General features: G+C 43.6%; 1 long non-coding RNA gene across 1 annotated transcript in view; it reads right to left on the bottom strand.

Moving 5' to 3' along the window:
• LOC128693514 (uncharacterized) overlaps nucleotides 1–7,021 on the bottom strand; it is a 38,334-nt gene extending 31,313 nt beyond the window's left edge. Inside the window, exons 1-2 of the long non-coding RNA XR_008407742.2 lie at nucleotides 6,980–7,021; nucleotides 1,990–2,069 (exon numbers count right to left, since the gene is read on the bottom strand). This is a non-coding gene — a long non-coding RNA (uncharacterized lncRNA). The remainder of the gene's footprint in view (nucleotides 1–1,989; nucleotides 2,070–6,979) is intronic.
• Nucleotides 7,022–21,604: the final 14,583 nt, after the last annotated feature.

The raw sequence follows: 21,604 nt of genomic DNA, 5'->3' as shown, positions 1-21,604 counted from the left end.
TTGATTAAAGGATTCAAAAGAGGATGCGTCGTCGTTATCAATTATTAATTCCTTCAAGTCATCTGGCGCTTCAAAACTGACGATCTTCGGGATTATTTTCAAAATCTCAGCTGATGGTGGACTTGCAGGGAAGTTAAATGATGGCATGTTGTTAAGTGCAAGAAGTTCATTAATAGTCGTGTTGAAAGAGCCAGGTTTTGCAGCATTTTGCATGTGAGCAAACATCATGCAGTAATAGAATTTGGTAGAGATATCATCAGGTGGAGGTTGGGTAGTGAGAGGTGGTGGAGACGACTGTTGAGTGGCTTGTAGAATCTTGGATGTTGTAGATTGAATCTTGGCAATTGCAGCGTATGTAGGAGAGGTTCCAGATGGCTTCTTTGTTTCTTCCTTCAGTTTCTTAGAGAGGATATCCTTACGCACTGGACATTTGGCTGCAAGAGTATGGTGATCACTCTTACAGTTGCTGCAAGTGGGAGCAGCAGTGGAAGTGCAAGAACGAAAATCGTGTCCTGCAGACCCACAGGTGGAACATATCTTCTTATTCTTCACATGGCAGTCGGCAGTAGAGTGACTGTACGAGTAACATGTCCAGCAAGGTGTTATGTACGTGAAGCGTTCAGGTTCAATCTGTCGAGGGTTGATGTAGTAGTAAGAGATGGCCAGGCCATCAGACAGTGCTCTGGTTGCAATGGAAACGTCTAGGAATGTGACCTTGAGCATTGAGGAAGCGTTGGGGATCTTCATAACAGAGTCAATCTTGGCCCAGGCGTTGAGGTCTTCAAGTGATGACTCAATTTCCTGGATGGCCCATGATCAGCCTGTCAAGACGTTTCATAAACACTGCACGTTTTGCAAGCATGTATGGTGACGTGGAGATGGTAAAGCAGCGGTCTTCTAAGGTCTTCATGGCAGTAGGTGTAAGCACTTTGTCAGCTTCAGCATCAACGAGAAAAGTGACGATGAAAGCTCCTTTCAGTGACGTAATCTTGGAGAACTTTGCGTGAAGACAAGTGTTGAGAGAAGCTGCAAGCTCAAGCTTCGTGGCGTCATCGACGACAGCAGACTTAGGCTTAATTTTCACACGATGTGACATCATGGAGATGGTAGAGGTGATATGATAACAAGATGAGGTGGGAAGACTTCACCCAGATGCAGGAGTGCAGAGGCCAACGGTCTGCCCTGGGGCAGGCAGCCAGCGACGCACAGAATCCTGGAGCCAAGATGAAGAATGTCCAGATATCAACCAATCAGGCAATGTCTTCTTGAAAACCCCTCGTTGAAGTGAATGTTGCTCTCTCTTGCTCGATGTGTGTCTACTCTCCTCGTCCCTCCTAATCACTTACAAACAGTACATGGACACAGAGGGTATATATTGGCTCAGAATGAGGTGCAATACTAGTGGTAGTAGTAGTAGTAGTGATATAAGTAGTAGTAATGATATAAGTAGTAGTAGTGGTAATACATTATGTTAGAACAGTTAACTTGCACATGAGTAAAAGGATATAAAAGCTATTACTTGGGAAACATAAAAATAGGTTAGACAAATTTTCTATTGGAGGCTGGATAGAGAAGGCCTGTTTCAATGTTCATTCTCTGTAATGTGCTTGTGTAGTATTAACAGGAGAGACTATGTGATGGCAGGGTTTACTGTTTTCAGGAGGATTCTTGCTAGGACTTCAGAGATGGTGAAGCTGCCTTTGTTTTGTTTAATTGTATTAGAAACAGCTATTAGTGAAGAGTCAAGGCACTTGCGTCTGCGGAAATTAGTTTCTTTGATCACTAGTTGGCGTCCCTGAACTTCATGAGATGATTGGTGGAATTTCGGTGTTGTACACTAGTTGGGCGTCCCTGAACTTCATGAGATGATTGGTGGAATTTCAGTGTTGTACACCTGTGTACAAAATTCCCAACCTTTTCAACTTCTCAGCCAATTTTTCACATGTTGCTAACAACATGGGTAGGAATCATTTGTATTCGACTACTCACCCAGTTGTCCCAGGTCGACCACCGGAATCTTTCTTCGTGGAAACATCGCCTGTAATTTGTCCCTCGTTATCCTCAACTGTCTGTGAAAATAAATATTCTGTAAATAAATAAGAGACTAAATCATTGTGTGACTTGAGCGTTTTTTAAGGACTTTTTTAACACTGAATTATACTCTAATTCTTATGTTTTAGTAAACCCCGAATTATAACTCTTAAAACTTATTAAACCCTGGACATTTACGAGATCTTGAGGCCTAGTTCCTTGCAAGACTGCGTAATTAGGTCCAAAGCTCTCTGAGCCTGTCGTTCTAAATTGCCTTTCCCATTCACTACGAGTGCAAGATCATCAGCATAGCTGAGGAGCTGTGTACCACTATGAAAGGGAAGGCTCACAAGTTCCTGCATAAGGATGTTAAACAGGGTAGGACTGAGCACACCTCCTTGTGGCGTACCGTTTTTAAGGGATTTAAAGGAAGAGTAGTGTCCCTGAAAGCTGACACAGGCCTGCCTGCCCCTAAGGTAGGACTCTATCCAGGCCAGGAGGCGTCCTTTGATTCCCTTCCGAGCTAGTATTGCCAGAATTGCTGTGGGGCTGGCTAGCTCAAATGCCTTTTCAAGGTCGAGGTAGACGACGATACTAGGTTTTTTGTTACTATCAGCAATCTGGCTTAGTAGAGTGGTTATGCACTCTGCTGTACCCACTCCTTTGGTGAAGCCAAATATGTGATGATGAGAGGGTCCAAGTTTCCATACGAGGCGGTTTAACACCATCCTCTCAGCAGTCTTGGCTAAGCAGCTGGTCAGCGATATGGGTCTCATACTGCCTGGGTCCTTGGGCTTTGGAATTGGTACGAAGGTAGCTTTCTTCCAAGCTGCTGGGAGTGCCCTGGCCCTCCACGACTTGTTAATGACGTCTAGTATGGCCTCACATCCACTCTGCCCAGCCCGTGCAATCATGGAGTATGTAACACCATCGATGCCCTGGGCAGTGTCACCTGTGTTCTTAATGGCACGTCGGAGTTCCAAGTCCGTGAGGTCTTCATCAGTCACATCTTCCGACTCACATGCAGCTTGTATCGTTAGCTGGCGCTGTGGCAGAAGATCCGTCTGTATATTCCGGATGTCCTGTGGGAGCTGAGTGGAGGCTCCCCTGGAAGTGAAAAGCTCCACTAGTTTCTCTGCTTCCTGGGATGGGTTCGGGTGTGCTGGTGGCCTCGGCTTGCTCTTGCCAGTTGCTATGTTGAGCTTGCCCCATATCTCAGATAAAGTGGTGTGATGCCCGAATGTTGAGCACCACTCCAGCCATTTCTCAGTTTTTACTCTGAGAGAGACTCTGCGGGCATGCTGCACAATGGCTCTCAGAGTATTCCTGTTCTCTGCCGTAGGGTTACGCCTGTATAGCTTCCTAAAAGAGTTGATGCGGTGGTTCTGCTCCCGCACCTCGTCGTTGTAGAACCACCAGTCTCTTTTGTGAGTGCGTCCTACGTACTCCTTTGGAATTGCGCACTCTGCTGCCTGGGTGAGAACAGTGATTAGCTCCTGTTCAGCCGTATCACAGTCTTCAGATAGAGAGTATGTGGACCACCAGTCATGAAGATAATCCTGGAACACCTTCCAGTTGGCCCTCTTTACGTCTCATCTAGGAAGCAGCACAACTGTGGGAGGCCTGTTGATGTTGAAGGTGGTGATCATTGCAAAGTGGTCACTGACAAGGTGAGGATGAGTTTCCCATGTGGCTCTTGCTGCGAGTTGTCTTGACCCGAAGGTAAGGTCAAGGCAGCCACCCAACAGGTGTGTGGGGTCTCCACTGTTTAGCAACTTTACCTCTGGAATATCGTGTAGGAGCATTGCTATGTGTCTGCCAGCAGCATTGGTTGCTGAGTGAGAGTGCAGCATTGGGTGATGTGCGTTGAAATCTCCACCCACAATAATACACTCAGTGCGTGCTAGTGCGTGGAGCTCTGCAATGTCGAGGGTGTGTCTTGGGTTCTTGTAGATGTTATAGATGGTAATGGGCGCCCCAGGTATGTGCACAAGGATGGCCTGTACCTCGACATCCTCCCCACAGTTCACAGGGTTGGCTATAACCTCGTGAGGTATTGTATTGGATACAAATACAACTGTGCCTCTGCAGTGAACGCCTGGGTCCATGTGCCGAAAATACCCAGCAAAACCGGGTAGTCTTGGGCACATAGTCAGGACAGTCAGAGTTTCTTGTAGCAAGACGATGTCAACCCGATCCCGAGTTAATGCTTCCAGCAAGAGGTGCTGTTTGCCCCTCAGGCCCTGATTGTTCCATTGTAGGACCTTGAGGGTGTGATTTGGTACCGAGGTTATTCCATCGCTGTTGTTTCCTGAGCTGGAGACTGAGTCCTGCCCGCTCTGAGAACCTGCAAATTCATGGCATCCACTGTCTCCTCTTCGGTCAGAAAGCACACTCTCAGGAGCGTATTGACCATCTGCCGGAATGCGCTCTGTTGTTCCGTGGAGTTGATTGTGTTGCAAATAAGATCCGTGAACACCTTGATGAGTGCTACGAGATCTTCCCTGGTGAGGGCCTGCTTTGGGTTTGGGTTCGAAACAGTGGATATTATCTGGGCTGTTGTGGTCTGTAGGGACTGCTGAGGGTTGGATTTCTTTATTGTATGCACCGTGGTCTGTTGCTGTATACCAGGTTGGGTAGCCGGGATCTGCTGGTGAGGTGCCAGTTGAGTTTGCAAAGCGCCTGTGCCGGGTAAGGAGTGCCTGAGTTGTCGTGCTATGGCCGGTGGGGGCTCGTTTAGTACCGCCTGCTGATCGCATTGACCAGATGCACCCTGTTGACGCCTCCTGTTCCTCTTGTTTCTGTTTCTTCGTTGAGGTAGGGGTGCAGGAGGTTCTTGACCTTGACGCCTGGTTGAGGCTTCTAGGGTTGGGAATTCCTGGGCATTGACTTAGGTTAGCTGCTGAGAGATCTGCGGTATGGCAGCGTTCTCTGCACCCATCGTTTGCTGAGAATGATGATCCGACGTAGCCTGTTGCCGAGTTTTTGGCGTCTTCCAGACTTCTTGAATTCTGGCGAGCCTCTCGGGGCATCGAGGATTCCAGGCATGGTGTTTCTGCCTGCAGTTCGGGCATTGTGGAGTGGGTGGCGATGCATTTTTCAGCTTGGTGATGCATTCCTCGGTAGGGTGGTGCTGGCTGCAGACACCGCAGATTACTCAGTTCGGACAAAGTGCACCCAGGTGTCCATAACGCTGACACTTGAAACAGCGAACTGGTTCTGCTGTGAAGGTCCTGACATCGTACCTGCCCCAAGAACCGAGGTCCAGCTGGGATGGCAGTGGTCCTACATGCTGAATGAGGACCTGTCGGGTTGGTGCATTGCCTGCCGTCTTTGCCTTGAGACGTTGAGCTGACACCACACTGGGGTGAGCTGCTACTGCCTCGATGGGCATCATCAGCGGGTATCGCATCACTACACCCTTGGTGATTTTCTGCCGAGAGTCCAGTTCCTCCAGGGTGAATGAGCGATCTGTCTCCAGGACTCTCTTCAAGGTGGTATACATTTCCTTGTTGAGAGGAGTCAATATTGGTTCTCCCCTCAAGTTGAACCATATCTTGAACTTCAGGTTGTGTCGTGATTCCAGGTATGAAACAACACCATAGTGGGTTCTGTGGTCCCCGTAAGACTTCACCTTCAATTTGCCAGGTCGGTTGAGCTGGTTTGCCTGCTCCTTGGACGGACGGCGCTTCTTCTTGTTGTCCACAGTGTTCCATCCCTCTTGGTTTTCGGGGGGTGGGGTGTTTATTTCCTCCCCTGTTTCTATTGTCGCTGGCTCCATGGTTGGGACTGTCAGATCTGCTACAATGTGAGCAGGATCTTCCTCTTCCTCTCGCAACTTCTTCGCTAGAATTTCGCCCCACATTTCCAAATCTGAGTCCTCCGTCGTGTTCATGGAGCATCGTGGCCTCTTCTTTTCGGCAGAAGCCATGTGCCTATCTTGTGATAAGGTAGTGAACTCCGTGAACTGAGTGTTACAAACAGTACATGGACACAGAGGGTATATATTGGCTCAGAATGAGGTGCAATACTAGTGGTAGTAGTAGTAGTAATGATATAAGTAGTAGTAGTGGTAATACATTATGTTAGAACAGTTAACTTGCACATGAGTAAAAGGATATAAAAGCTATTACTTGGGAAACATAAAAATAGGTTAGACAAATTTTTCTATTGGAGGCTGGATAGAGAAGGCCTGTTTCAATGTTCATTCTCTGTAATGTGCTTGTGTAGTATTAACAGGAGAGACTATGTGATAGCAGGGTTTACTGTTTTCAGGAGGATTCTTGCTAGGACTTCAGAGATGGTGAAGCTGCCTTTGTTTTGTTTAATTGTATTAGAAACAGCTATTAGTGAAGAGTCAAGGCACTTGCGTCTGCGGAAATTAGTTTCTTTGATCACTAGTTGGCGTCCCTGAACTTCATGAGATGATTGGTGGAATTTCGGTGTTGTACACTAGTTGGGCGTCCCTAAACTTCATGAGATGATTGGTGGAATTTCAGTGTTGTACACCTGTGTACAAAATTCCCAACCTTTTCAACTTCTCAGCCAGTTTTTCATAAGTTGCTAGCAACGTCAGTGGGAATCATTTATATTCGACTACTCACCCAGCTGGCCCAGGTCGACCACCGGAATCTTTCTTTGCGGAGACATCGGCTGTAACAAGTCACTCGTTATCCTCAACTGTCTGTGAAAAATATCTTCTGTAAATAAATAAGAGACTAAATCATTGTGTGACTTTAGCGTTTCTTAAGGACTTTTTTAACACTGAATTATACTCTAATTCATATGTTTTAGTAAACCCCGAATTATAACTCTTAAAACTTATTAAACCCTGGACATTTACGAAATTAATTGGATCAATACTGCATAGGGTTGCATGCTGACAAAGACAACAAAATATAAACAAATCAACATCAAAATCATCAGTAATAAACCGGAATTAGCTTACACAGTGGTGTATCCCGAAAGGTGAATAGCTCTCGGTAGATACGTATTGAAAAGAGTAGCCTGTATATTTCTCAGTGTGTATACATTGATACTCTTGTTATGTAAATCCATATCTTAGAGATAAGTATTTTTGCTGTTTTGACTAGGAGGATTGCGGTCTTAATGATTCAGCTCTATTATTTTGTCTTCCCTTGTTTCTGATGGTCCCTCTTTTTTCTCTCACTATGATTCCTTAATTTACATCGATTGCTACTTCAACCCTGACTTCCTCTTTCATCTTCAATTTTTTCACCTCTCCACTCACACCAGATCTTTCACAATTGTCGTGTAGCGCTGCATAACCCTTAAAGGTCTAGCGCTTTCCCTGAATTTATTAATGACATCAACATTTATGGATCGAGAATAGGCATATAACAGGGTGGGTAGGGGTATAGTGCGGCGAAAGTTGCAAGTGTATGGAAGAGGTGATAGGTAACTTAAAAGCAATTAAAAGATTTATGATAGTGAAACTCAGATAAGGATTTGTGAGTCAGAGAAAAATTATTTTCTGGTAAAAGTAGGTCTTAGACAGGGATGTGTGATGTTACCAAGGTTGTTTAACATAATTACGGATGAGGTTGTAAAAGAAATGATTGCTTGAGTGTTTGGGAGAGGAGATAAGATAAAATTTGTTCATATTCTTATCTTGGAGAGTTAGCCACTCACCCAGGGTACATAAGAACATAAGAAACAAGGAACACTGCAACAGGTCTACTGACCCATGCGGAGCAGGTCCATGTCCCCCCTCCCCCGGATTAGCCCATTGACCCACCCAGTCTGGTCACTTCCACTCAATGATGGAGCACGGCACCAGACCCAGCAGCACAAGCTAGTCAGGTCCAACTCACACCCACCCACACTCACTCATGTATTTATCTAACCTATTTTTAAAACTACACAACGTTTTAGCATCAATAACTGTACTCGGGAGTTTGTTCCACTCATCCACAACTCTATTACCAAACCAATGCTTTCCTATATCTTTCCTGACTCTGAATTTTTCCAAATTGAAACCATTGCTGCGAGTCTTGTCTTGGCTGGAAATTTTCAGAACGCTGTTTACATCCCTTTTATTTATTCCTGTTTTCCATTTATACACCTCGATTATATTCCCCCTAATTCTACGCCTTTCAAGAGAGTGCAGATTCAGGGCCCTCAGTCTATCCTCATAGGAAAGATTTCTGATACATGGGATCATCTTTGTCATCCTCCTCTGTAAGTTTTCCGTTCTGTAATACGGTGACCAGAACTGAGCAGCATAGTCTAAATGAGGCCTAACCAAGGATATATAGAGTTGAAGAACAACCTGAGGACTTCTATTATTTATACTTCTAGATATGAAGCCAAGAATTCTGTTAGCTTTATTGCGAACACTAATGCACTGTTGTCTTGGTTTTAGATTACTGCTAACCAGAACTCCTAAATCCATTTCGCAATCAGTAGTATTAAGATCTATATTATTTAGTTTATATGTGGCATGGTTATTTAACTGTCCAACACTTAGAATTTTGCATTTGTCAATATTAAACTGCATCTGCCACTTCTCCGACCATTGCATCAGTCTATTCAAATCATCCTGGAGTGCTCTAGTGTCCTGATTAGAATAAATGGGACGGCCTATTATGGTGTCATCAGAATTTTGCATATGTCACTATTTATTCCCTCATCTATGTCGTTTATGTAAATTGTGAACAACAAAGGGTCCAACACTGACCCCTGAGGAACACCGCTTGTGACGTGCCCCCTGCTCACCATACAAAACATCCATACTTATTATTGCACTTATTACATACATAGAACACTTAACTCTGATATTAACCCTCCCCTCAAACATCTCCTTGCCAACCTCAACAGAACACATGACCATAATACAAGGCACAGATCACTCTTTGATGTTCCTCGTGTCCATCTCACGCTATGCAAAAACTCAATGCACATAAAAGGCCCTAAAATCTGGAATTCATTACCTGTAAATATAAAAGAAACACTACCTGTTTATAAATTCAAGTCTCTTCTCAAAGTTCACTTACTCACTCAAAACCAAATAAATACTGAATAACTGAACCATATAAATTGTATATCCTAAATGTTACTCACAATTATATCACACAAATGTTAAACCTAACTTTGTTATTTTTTTTTAAATACACTACCTGAATGAACAGCAATGCATGCAACCATATGACCTGTCTTTGTAATACTCATTTGTATTTTATAGTTATCTGTTTACAATAATATCTTATCACTGATTTCATCATTGCTTAGATAATCTTAAGTTAATTTTAAGCCAGCCCGTAATGCTATGCATATAAGTGGCTTTGGCATGCTGCTCTTACCTGTATTTTTTTTGTACCTCTGTATGTATGCTAAAATTTATAAATAAATAAAAATAAATAAATAAATAAATTCTGATTTCACCCCATATATGCAAACTCTCTGCTGTCTATTTGTCAGCCATGCCTCTACCCAGGAAAAAATTTCTCCTCCTATTCCGTGTGCCTTAAGTTTCCTCAATAGCCTCTGGTGTGGAACTCTATCGAAAGCCTTACTGAAGTCCATATACACAATATCATATTCATTACCATGATCTACCTCATCAAACACCTTAGTGAAAAAAGTTAGTAAATTCGTAAAACAGGAACGCCCCTTTGTAAAACCGTGTTGAGATTCATTAATCAATCTGTGCCTGTCAAGATGGCTACGAATTGCTTCGGCAATTATTGATTCCATAAATTTTCTCACTATGGAGGTAAGGCTTATTGGCCTATAGTTCAAAGCCAAGGACCTGCCACCTGCCTTGTAAATAGGTATTACATTTGCCATTTTCCACTTATCAGGCACTATGCCAGTTTGTAGTGATATGTTAAAAATATTAGCCAAAGGTATGCTAAGTTCCTCTTTACATTCCTTTAACACCCTTACAAACAGTTCATCAGGGCCTGGGGATTTGTTAGGTTTTGTTTCTCTAGTTACCGCAATCGTACATAGTTTATTATCCTGTTCTACATAATCTATTATTTCAGGAATATCGCTAGTATTTTCCTGGGTGAAAACTGAGAGGAAGTAGGTATTGAGAATTTCACACATAACCTTATCACTGCCAGTGATCTGACCAGAGTTACTCTTAAGTGGGCTAATCTTGTTCCTAATCTTGCTTCTGTATACCTGAAAGAACCCTTTTGGGATAGTCTTTGAATCCCTTGCGACCTTAGCCTAATAATCCCTTTTTGCTTTTCTTATTCCTTTCTTTATTTCTCTCTTTAATTGAATATATTGATTTCTTAACTGGCTATCCCCTCTTTTGATACGCCTATATATGCCTCTTTTTTGACCAATGAGATCTTTTAATCTATTGTTCATCTATTTGAGATCATTTTTGTTAGATCTAATTTCCCTACTCGGAACAAAAGTTGTCTGGCCAGCTAGAACTATGCCCTGAAAAACGTCATATTAGCAACCAAGATCACCTACCTGACCCACAGTCAGGACATCCCAATTTAGCCCACCCAGGTAATTTTTCAGTCTCATGAAGTCGGCCAAGCGAAAATCTGGGACAGAGATTTGATTGCAGTTATCTGGGTAATTCCACGATATATTGATACTAAGTGATTTGTGATCACTTTCCCCAAGCTCATCATTAACCTCAAGATTATTAATTAGTGAACCTTTGTTAGCAAGAACCAAGTCAAGCAGATTGTTTCCTCTAATTGGTTCTGTCACAACCTGTTCTAAAAAGCAATCCTGAACCGTATCAAGAAAGTCACTAGACTCAAGATTTCCTGTCATATTGTTCCAATCAATTTGTCTAAAGTTAAAATCTCCCATTATCCCAACATTTTCATATCTAGATGCCTTATGAATTTCGTCCCATAACAGCTTACATCCCTCCCTATCAAGGTTTGGGGGCCTATAAATCACACCCAAAATTAATTTGTCACGTCTCTCGAGAAACTGTAGCCAAACAGATTCTGTGTTCGATGTTTCTAATCTTATATCATGTCTAAGACAACATTTTAAATTTTCTCTGACTTACATCGCCACTCCACCACCCTTCCTGTTGACCCTATCAGTGTGGAATAGTTTATAACCCTGTATGTTGCATTCAGAAGGCATTTCTCTATCTTTCAGGTTGAACCAGGTCTCTGTTATACCAATAATATCTATATTACCTACACTTGCAAGTAATCTTAGCTCATCTATATTATTTCTTAGACTCCTACTATTTGTAGAGTGAACCTTAAGGGAGCTAGTCACTCGTTGCCCTCTACTATCTCTCTTTGTTTGTTGATCAGTTGATATGCCATTACTAGTAACTTTATTTTGAATATTGTCTTTTGTACATATCCCTGAGGTATCCCGGTAATAACTTCTGTTTTTAACCCTAATGCTGCAGCCTGATTGTTTCCCACAAACACCCATACCTCTATAATCTAGCAGTTTAAATTCCTAGACAAGTCATCAATCACCCTCTCAACTGAATTGGCTAATGCAACCACTCCATCCCCAGAGAGATGAACCCCATCCCTTGCATACATATCACGTTTGCCAAAGAATAGGTCCCAGTTATCAATGAATGGGATTGCAAGTTCCTTGCAGTACCTATCTAGCCAGCAATTTATACCAATTGCCTTAGACATCCATTCATTGCCCACTCCCTTTCTAGGCAAGATGCTACATATGACTGGGATCCCTCCCTTAGACCTAACTACTTCTATGACTGAACTGTACTTATCCAGCAGCTCCTCTCTCCTGCAATTCCCAATGTCATTACCCCCAGCACTAAGACAGATAAAGGCTTGTTCCCATTACCTGCCATAATATTATCCAACCTGCTGACTATGTCACCAACACAAGCTCCAGGAAGACACACTCTCTGTCTGACCTTTCTGTCTCTGTAACAAAATGCACGGTCCATATATCTTGCCTGAGAATCCCCTACTATTAAAATATTCTTACCTTGATTAGCAGGGGAATCAGTGGTACCTTCAACCTCACTAACCACAGAAGTACACTCGTCTTGGAGAACAGAGAATCGATTTCCTACCTTCACATCTTCTCTATTAACCCTCCCCATCTTCCTTCTTCCTGAACTGTGAACCACTTGCCACTTAGAGCGGCTGCCACTATCACTGCTGGCGACCATTCCCTCCTTACCAGCTATATCCTTCTCACATTCGCTCCCAAACTCATCTATGCGAAGCTTCAGCCTCCTATTTTCCTCCTGAAGAAGTAGAATCTCCTTCTTCAACACTTGAACCTGAGATTCTAAAACACTACAACAAGCAATGGTGCTTGATAACAGCCCACGCTAACTCCCAAGAGCTTATGCAGGTATGACCGCAGGTGACCACTGACCTCGGCGTACTGACCACTGACCTCACTTTCCAGCTTTTCCAGGATATCAGAACTGATATCAACAGTTTTTTTGCCATTCAAAGGGAAAAAAACAAGAAAAACTTCCTTCACTTGAACTCTTCCATCCTCCATTTGCACGTACCTGATAACTTCTGACATTTGGTCAGTGTGTGACGCATTTGGTGTACTGTTAAACATAACGCTGTATTATACAGATGTCTAGATATCAGTAACAAGTTTCTTTTTGGTAAGAAATACGAAACTGATGACCTGTGTTCACATGAGCTGCACTTCAGTCTCATTAGGTGCTCTTTCAGCGCAGGATCATACTTAGCCATCAATTCAACCATCTCAAGAAAGTTCCCTCTATTTGATGAGAATTTGTCCTCCCTGTGGCCACGAAATGCTAGGTTCTGTTTAGTCAGAAACAGTGTAATGTCGAGCAACCTGTACGATATTTTCTTTCACCTTTTCTTCTGGATTTCCATTGAAACAATTATTTCTGCATCTATGATTTTGTTCACCCTTAAACCGGCTGCCATGGTTTTTCAATTCTCACGTAGGTGTTCATCAGAAGTTTCATGATTGTGTACGTTTGGATTCGGCTTCCACTATATTTGAAACCCAAACACAAACTTTGATGTTATACTTGTAATACTAGAGGTAAACAATCTACAGCAGTAACAGTACAATTTCCCACTGACTGGCGAGTATAATATCCATGAACGCAAAACTTTCTCACCATTCAGCATCTGTTTGTAGAACCATTCTTCAGAAAGCTGACGTTCATCGCCTTTTGCATTTTTCCTCTTTGTAACACAAAAAGGGCCATCCTTGTTCTGATAAACATAACTAACTCTTTTGATGATTTCAATCCTGGAATGGTCTGGAACTGGAATTTTCCAAGAAGAGACGTCACACATCGATGCTAACTCTCTCAGACTCTCCTTCCCTTCATTCCTATCGCTTATATTACTATTGTCGGAGTCAGAATCCACATCAGTGTTATCAGTAGGATCATGACTAAAATCATTTAATGAACCCTGGCAATTATCGGTTTTCTTGAAATGTTGAACCATAGACTCAGCCATTTCTCGCATTAGCTGAACTTTTTCATTTTTTGCCTTCCTTTGTTGACATCCAGGAGGCCTCTTCGATTTATGCATTCCATGAGGCATGATATTATATCAATGATCTGAAAAAAGAATGCCAGGTTCACCGTTTTGGATCTACTGAATATTTGGTAATTTTTAATGGTGACAAAGAAATAAATAGTGTCTATTCTATTATCCTACTGAGGATAAAATGAAGTTAGGAAAGGAAATAAGTGGGTTAAGTTCATATGAAATTAAGACCAGTCATTAATAATTGTTGTTTCATGATTGCATTATTTTTTTCAATAGAACCTAATTTGGATATTTAACTCAGACTCTAACCAGACTGAGAGCAAAGCTGAAAAAAATTAGCCTACTTTCCAATGAATTGGCAAAATAGTCATAATAGTCATTATGGATGTAATACTAATGTGTACCATATTATTTGGTAAGCCTCCTGGCCCTATAGGCTTTAGCCCACAAGAATTGGTAACAGCAATGCATGGTTAAAACGGATAACAATAAATAACAAAAAGGCACAATACCGTGACTGGACCAATACACAGATAACCCGCACACAGGAGAGAGGAGCTCACGACGACGTTTCAGTCCGACTTGGACCATTTACAAAGTCACATTAATAAAAAGCATGTATGTATGTAAAATGTTCGCCAAGACCAGGGTCCTGGCACGGGTTTTAATCTTGAGATGACCCGTCACTGGCTCCTGAAGGAGAATTGATTCTTCATTGTTGCAGCATATGCTGCTCAAGCACTGTTCCGGACAGTTCAGGTAGTGTGCCTCATAAGCGACTGTGATATAGTACTGAGGTTACTCCATCTCAGCTGTTTCCTGAGCTGGAGACTGGGCTCTGTCTGCTCTGAGAATCTGCAGATTCATGGCATCCACTGTCTCCTCATCGGTCAGTAAGCATACCCTCAGGAGTCTGCTGGCCATCTGCCGGAACATGCTCCGTTGTTCCGTGGAGTTGATTGTGTTGCAAATAATATCCGTGAATGCCTTGATGAGTGTTAAGAGATCCTCCCTGTTGCGGGCCTGCCTTGTCGGTGGGTTCGAGGCAGTGGATATTATCTGGGCTGTTGTGCTCTGTGGGGACTGCTGAGGGTTGTATTTCTTCACTGTGCACACTGTGGCCTGTTGCTATATGCCAAGTTGGGTAGCCGGCATCTGCTGGTGAGGTGCAAGCACAGACTGCAAAGTGGCTGTGCCGGGCAAGAAGTACCTGTGTTGCCGTGTTATTGCCGGTGGGGGCTCGTGTAGTGCCATCTGCTGATTACGTTGCCCAGATGTTTCCTGTTGGCGCTGCTTGTTCCTTATGTATTTGTTTCTTCGTTGAGGTAAGGGGGAGGGGAGGAGACTGCTGTCCATGACGCCTGGTTGAGTCTTCAAGTGTCGGAAATTCCTCGGCATTGAGCTGGGTTGCCTGATGAGAGTTCTGCAGTATGGCAGGATTCTCTGCACCCATCGTCTGCTGAGAGTGATGCTCTACCGTAGCCTGCTGCCTCGTTGTTGGCGTCTTCCAGGCCTCACGATTTCTAGTGCGCCTCTCGGGGCATCGAGGGTTCCAGGCATGGTGTTTCTGCCTGCAGTTCGGGCATCGTGGAGTGAGTGGCGATGCATTCTTCAGCTTGGTGATGCATTCCTCAGTAGGGTAGCGCTGGCTGCAGACACCGCTTCAAACAGCAAACTGGTTCTGCAGTGAAGGTCCTGACATCGTACCTGCCCCAAGAACCGAGGTCCAGCTGGGATGGCAGCGGTCCTACATGCTGTATGAGGACCTGCCGGGTTGGTGCGTTGCCTGCCGACTTTGCCTTGAGACGTTGAGCTGACACGACACTGAGGTGAGCTGCTACTGCCTCGATGGGCATCATCAGCGGGTATTGCATCACTACACCCTTGGTGATCTTCTGCCGGGAATCCAGCTCCTCCAGGGTGAAGGAGCGGCCTGTTTCCATGACTCTCTTCAAGGTGATATGCATTTCCTTGTTGAGAAGAGTCAGTATTGGCTCTCCCCTCAGGTTGAACCATATCTTGAACCTCAGTTTGTGCCGCGATTCCAGGTGTATAGCCACGCCATAGTGGGTTTTGTGTTCCAAAAGCTTTTTTACCTTGACTCTGCCAGGTGATTTAAGCTAGTTTACCTGCTCCTTGGAGGGACGGCGTGTCTTACTGTTGTTCTCATTGAGCCATCCTTCCGTATTCGCTGGCTGCATGGTTAAAGCTGCCAGCTCTGCAGATTCTTCCTTTCCTCTGATGACACGGAGTGGTCTCGCAACTTCTTCGCTAGGATTGCGCCCCACATTTCTAAATCCGATTCCTCCGTCGTGTCCCTGGAACATCGTGACCTCTTTCCTTCGGCAGAAGCCATGTGTCTGGCCATGTGTCTGTGCTATGTAATAAAAAGCAAACGAACGAACGAACAAGTTCGTTCGTTCGTTCGTTCGCAAGCAAGCAGTCATGCCAACCTGGGGGAATCTTATTAAATAATACCGGCAATGGGAAATCCCCTTGGCCTCTTACTCAGCAACCTGTATATGGAATTCTATGAGACCAGACTTCTTAAAGACATTTTCCCAGATAAAGTTCACCACAGAACATGAAATAAATAACACTTTGCCGTTCCTAAATGTTTCAATCCATCGTGTCGATAGAAAATTCAAATTCACAGATTATAGGAAGTCCACCAATGTGTCGTCATATATTCACTACTATTCCAGCCACGAAACCAAGGTAAAAAGGAGTACTCATCTAATTGTACACACCTAATTGTGATTTGCAGGGGTCGAGACTCAGCTCCTGGCCCCGTCTCTTCACTGAGTGCTACTAGGAGTGTGTTCCTCACAATGTTCTTGAGAGCATTGCTCATCTGCAGTCCAGAGTACCTAGAGGACGAAATCAGCAAGATATTCAACATAGCCACAAAACTAAGATATCATAAGGATATTGTCGAGAAGGCACTAATGTCAGCAAAAAAGACTTTCTACAGGACTGAACCTAAAGAAGTGATGGCCAGGAAAAATGTACTAATTTTACCATACAATGAGAATCTGGCTTGCCTGCGTGAGGCATTAAAAAAATCAATATAAACCTTTCTTTCAAAAACACGGGTACAGTGAAACAAAGGCTGTTTAAAAACACTCCCTCAAACAAAGTTGGTGGGGTTTACAAGGTCCCATGTACTCAGTGTCCTCTCTCATATATCGGTCAAACAGATAAATTTCTGGAAACCAGAATTGCCCAGCATAAATACTCAGTCAGGACAGGGCAGGAGTCGATTGCTATCTTTAACCACGTTAGTGCATGTAATCACTCACCGGGGTGGGATGCTGCCCAGATTATAGTACCAACAGTTCTGTCATGGAAAGAAACATAACTGAAACTTCCCTCTTGAAACAGGAAAGGAATACAGTATAGAACTCAAATTATGGGTTTTACAAGCTCGATAATTACTTAGTAGAATCCATTGTACACAATCTTAACAACAATGCTATACAAAATCACAGGATTGTTCATTATGCCAGGTGGGTTGATGGATTGCTGACGCCCGTCCAGTGTCTACGCACCAAAAACTCAAACCACTTCAGCTATGATAGTTATATAACGCGTGTAGCTGTTAATGTACCATACAGTGACAAGCACACAAGATAACGAGATAACGTAAGGAGAGGTTAAAGGGTATTAATAAAAGTTTAGCTCATAGAAATATTATCGGAAAGGCATAGAAGATCCCCATGTATGGCATATTAACCAACAATGAGAAAAATAGTAGACAGTATGTAGGAAGAGATACTTCTGAGTACATGGGTAGAACATTCGAATACCTCAGAGCAGGACATTTAAATGGACAAAGATCACGTTGTATTCCTTTCTTTCATTATTTGGAAAAGTCACACAGAATAATAGCAATCCATGTCTACAGTATCTAAGCAGAAATTTATTTTCTCAAACCACATGATCTGTTATAAACGATTAGAAAAAGCCTTGGAATGGCATTTTATATCATATAATTTCATACTTGACATCTCAGAAACCCTCCTACCCCATATGGGGAATAGAGGGACGATGGTAGGGTGGGGTTGGCACCGACCACTAACCCAGTCTAAGGATAACCGTGGACGGTGGCACCTACGCTACTCTGAGACCTTTCTCCCTGCTTTGGTTGCTCCCTTGCAACATTGCACAGCTCCTGATGACGCACTGAGAAGTGTGAAAGTACTTGAGCTAAAGATTTCCACCCCCCATGGCTTGTCCTGCATATATATATATATATATATATATATATATATATATATATATATATATATATATATATATATATATATATATATATATATATATATATATATATATATATATATATATACATATATATATATATATATATATATATATATATATATATATATATATATATATATATATATATATATATGTGTGTGTGTGTGTGTGTGTGTGTGTGTGTGTGTGTGTGTGTATTCACCTAGTTGTACTCACCTAGTTGTACTCACCTAGTTGAGGTTGCAGGGGTCGAGTCCAAGCTCCTGGCCACGCTTCTTCACTGGTCGCTACTAGGTCACTCTCCCTGAACCGTGAGCTTTATCATATCTCTGCTTAAAGCTATGTATGGATTCTGCCTCACGTCTCCCCTGACCCTTCTGTCCTCCAGTGTCGTCAGTCCGATTTCCCTCAACCTTTCCTCGTACGACATTCCCCTGAGCTCTGGGACTGGCCTTGTTGCAAACCTTTGTACTTTCTCTAACTTCTTGACGTGCTTGACCAGGTGTGGGTTCCAGATTGGTGCTGCATACTCCAGTATGGGCCTTATATACACAGTGTACATTGAATTGAACGATTCCTCATTAAGGTATCGGAACGCTATTCTCAGGTGTGTGTGTGTGTGTGTGTGTGTGTGTGTGTGTGTGTGTGTGTGTGTACTCACCTATTTGTACTCACCTATTTGTGGTTGCAGGGGTCGAGTCATAGCTCCTGGCCCAGCCTCTTCGCTGATTGCTACTAGGTCCTCTCTCTCTCCCTGCCCCATGAGCTTTATCATACCTCGCCTTAAAACCATGTATGGTTCTCGCCTCCACTACGTCACTTTCTAGGCTATTCCACGGTCTGACTACTCTATGATTGAAGAAATACTTCCTAACATCCCTTTGATTCATCTGAGTCTTCAACTTCCAATTGTGACCTCTTGTGTCTGTGTCCCCTCTCTGGAACATCCCGTCTTTGTCCACCTTGTCTATTCCGCGCAGTATTATATATGTCGTTATCATGTCTCCCCTGACCCTCCTGTCCTCCAGTTTCGTCAGGCCGATTTCCCTCAACCTTTCTTCGTAGGACAATCCCCGTAGCTCTGGGACTAGCCTTGTTGCAAACCTTTGCACTTTCTCTAATTTCTTGACGTGCTTGACTAGGTGTGGATTCCAAACTGGTGCTGCATACTCCAGTATGGGCCTGACGTAAATGGTATACAGAGTCTTGAACGAATCCTTACTGAGGTATCGGAACGCTATCCGTAGGTTTGCCAGGCGTCCGTATGCTGCAACAGTTATCTGATTGATGTGCGCCTCAGGAGATATGCTCGGTGTTATACTCACCCCCAGATCTTTTTTACTTGAGTGAGGTTTGCAGTCTTTGACGATCTAAACTATATTGTGTCTGCGGTCTTCTTTGCCCTTCCCCAATCTTCATGAATTTGCATTTGGCAGGGTTAAACTCAAGGAGCCAGTTGCTGGACCAGGCTTGTAGCCTGTCCAGGTCTCTTTGTAGTCCTGCCTGATCCTCATCCGATTTGATTCTTCTCATTAATTTCACATCATCTGCAAACAAGGACACTTCTGAGTCTATCCCTTCCGTTATGTCGTTCACATATACCAAGAACAGCACAGATCCTAGGACTGACCCCTGTGGAACCCCGCTTGTCACAAGCGCCCACTCTGACACCTCGTCACGTACCATGACTCGTTGTTGCCTCCCTGTCAGGTATTCTCTGATCCATTGCAGTGCCTTTCCTGTTATGTGTGCCTGATCCTCTAGCTTTTGCAGTAACATCTTGTGAGGGACTGTGTCGAAGGCCTTCTTGTAGTCCAAAAAAATGCAGTCGATCCACCCCTCTCTCTCTTGTCTTACTTCTGTCACCTTGTCATAAAACTCTAGTAGGTTTGTGACACAGGATTTTCCTTCCCTGAAACCGTGCTGGTTGTCAATTATACACTTGTTTCTTTCCAGGTGCTCCACCACTCTCCTTCTGATGATCTTCTCCATGACCTTGCATACTATACACGTTAGTGATACAGGTCTGTAGTTTAGTGCCTCATGTCTGTCTCCCTTTTTAAAAATTGGGACTACATTTGCCATCTTCCATACCTCAGGGAGTTGCCCAGTTTCAAATGATGTGTTGAAGATCTTTGTTAATGGCTCACACAATATCTCTGCTCCCTCTTTAAGGACCCACGGAGAGATGTTGTCTGGTCCCACCGCCTTTGAGGTGTCAAGTTCGCATAGCAGCTTCTTCACTTCCTCCTTCGTTATATGTACCTCATCCAGCACTTGCTGGTGTACCCCCCTGTTCTGATTTCCTGGAGTCCTACTGGTTTCCACTGTAAATACTTCTTTAAATCTCGTGTTGAGCTCCTCACATATCTCTCGGTCGTTTCTTGTGAATTCCCCATCACCCTTCCTCAGTCTGATTACCTGGTCCTTGACTGTTGTTTTCCTCCTGATGTGGCTGTACAACAGCTTCGGGTCAGTCTTGACTTTCGATGCTATGACATTTTCATATTGTCGCTGAGCCTCCCTTCTTATCTGTGCATATTCGTTTCTGGCTCTTCGGCTAATCTCTTTATTTTCCTGAGTTCTCTGTCTTCTGTACCTTTTCCATTCTCTAGTACACCTAGTTTTTGCCTCCCTACACCTTTGGGTGAACCAAGGACTCGTTCTGTTCTTCCCATTATTTCTGTTTCCCTTGGGAACAAACCTCTCCTCTGCCTCCTTGCATTTTGTTGCCACATAGTCCATAATTTCTTGTACTGGTTTTCCTGTCAGATCCCTCTCCCACTGAATGTTCTGGAGGAAGTTCCTCATGCCTGAGTAGTTCCCCCTTTTGTAGCTTGGTTTTTCCCACCCTATTCCTGCTACTCTCTCCACTTGGAGCTCAACTATGTAGTCGAAGCACAGAACCACATGATCACTAGCTCCCAGGGGCCTTTCATACAAGATATCCTCGATGTCTGAACTACTCAAGGTGAATACAAGGTCCAGTCTTGCTGGTTCATCTTCTCCTCTCTCTCTGGTACTGTTTCTAACATGTTGATGCATGAGGTTTTCCAGTACTACATCCATCATCTGGCTCTCCATGTTTCGGGACCCCCATGGGGCTCCAGGTTTTCCCAGTCAATCTCCTTGTGATTGAAATCACCCATGACTAGTAACTTTGCTCCCCCCATGTGTGCTCTCCTGGCCACCTCGGCTAGTGTATCGACCATGGCTCTGTTGCTCTCATCGTATTCTTCTCTTGGTCTCCTGCGGTTCTGTGGTGGGTTGTACATTACTGCAATTATCACCTTATGTCCCTCAGACAGGATTGTTCCTACTAAGTAGTCCCTTTCACCCGTGCCATCCATTCCTTCCATTTTCTCAAAACCCCACTGGTTTTTAATGAGCAGTGCAACTCCTCTTCCCCCTCTCCTCCCTCTGTCTTTCCTGAGGATTTGATATCCAGGTGGAAAGATTGAATCTGTTATTATTTTGGTGAGTTTTGTTTCTGTGAGTGCTATTATGTCTGAGGATGTCTCCTTGATTCTTTTGTGCCACTCCTCATACTTATTTGTTATTCCATCTGCATTTGTATACCACACCTTCAACTTCTTTTCTAAGACTGTGGTCTGGAAGGTGTATTGGGGTTGGGGAAGTGGAAGACCTGATAAGGAGCTATGGGTGGTTGCTGTGGGGGTGGAGTTTGTAATGTAGTGGGTGGGGGCATTGGATGTGGCATGGGTGTTTTGGTTTAGAGTGTTTGGATGCACTGGGGTTGACCTGGTTGGGAGGCTTCTATAGGAAGCTGTGAGGGAGGTTGTATTTGATCTTCCTGTGTCTGGGACCTCCTGTCTGTC

This window comes from Cherax quadricarinatus, chromosome 2 (assembly GCF_038502225.1).
Source record: "Cherax quadricarinatus isolate ZL_2023a chromosome 2, ASM3850222v1, whole genome shotgun sequence".
NCBI classification, from domain to species: domain Eukaryota; kingdom Metazoa; phylum Arthropoda; class Malacostraca; order Decapoda; family Parastacidae; genus Cherax; species Cherax quadricarinatus.
This window is presented reverse-complemented; position numbering and strand designations above follow the sequence as displayed.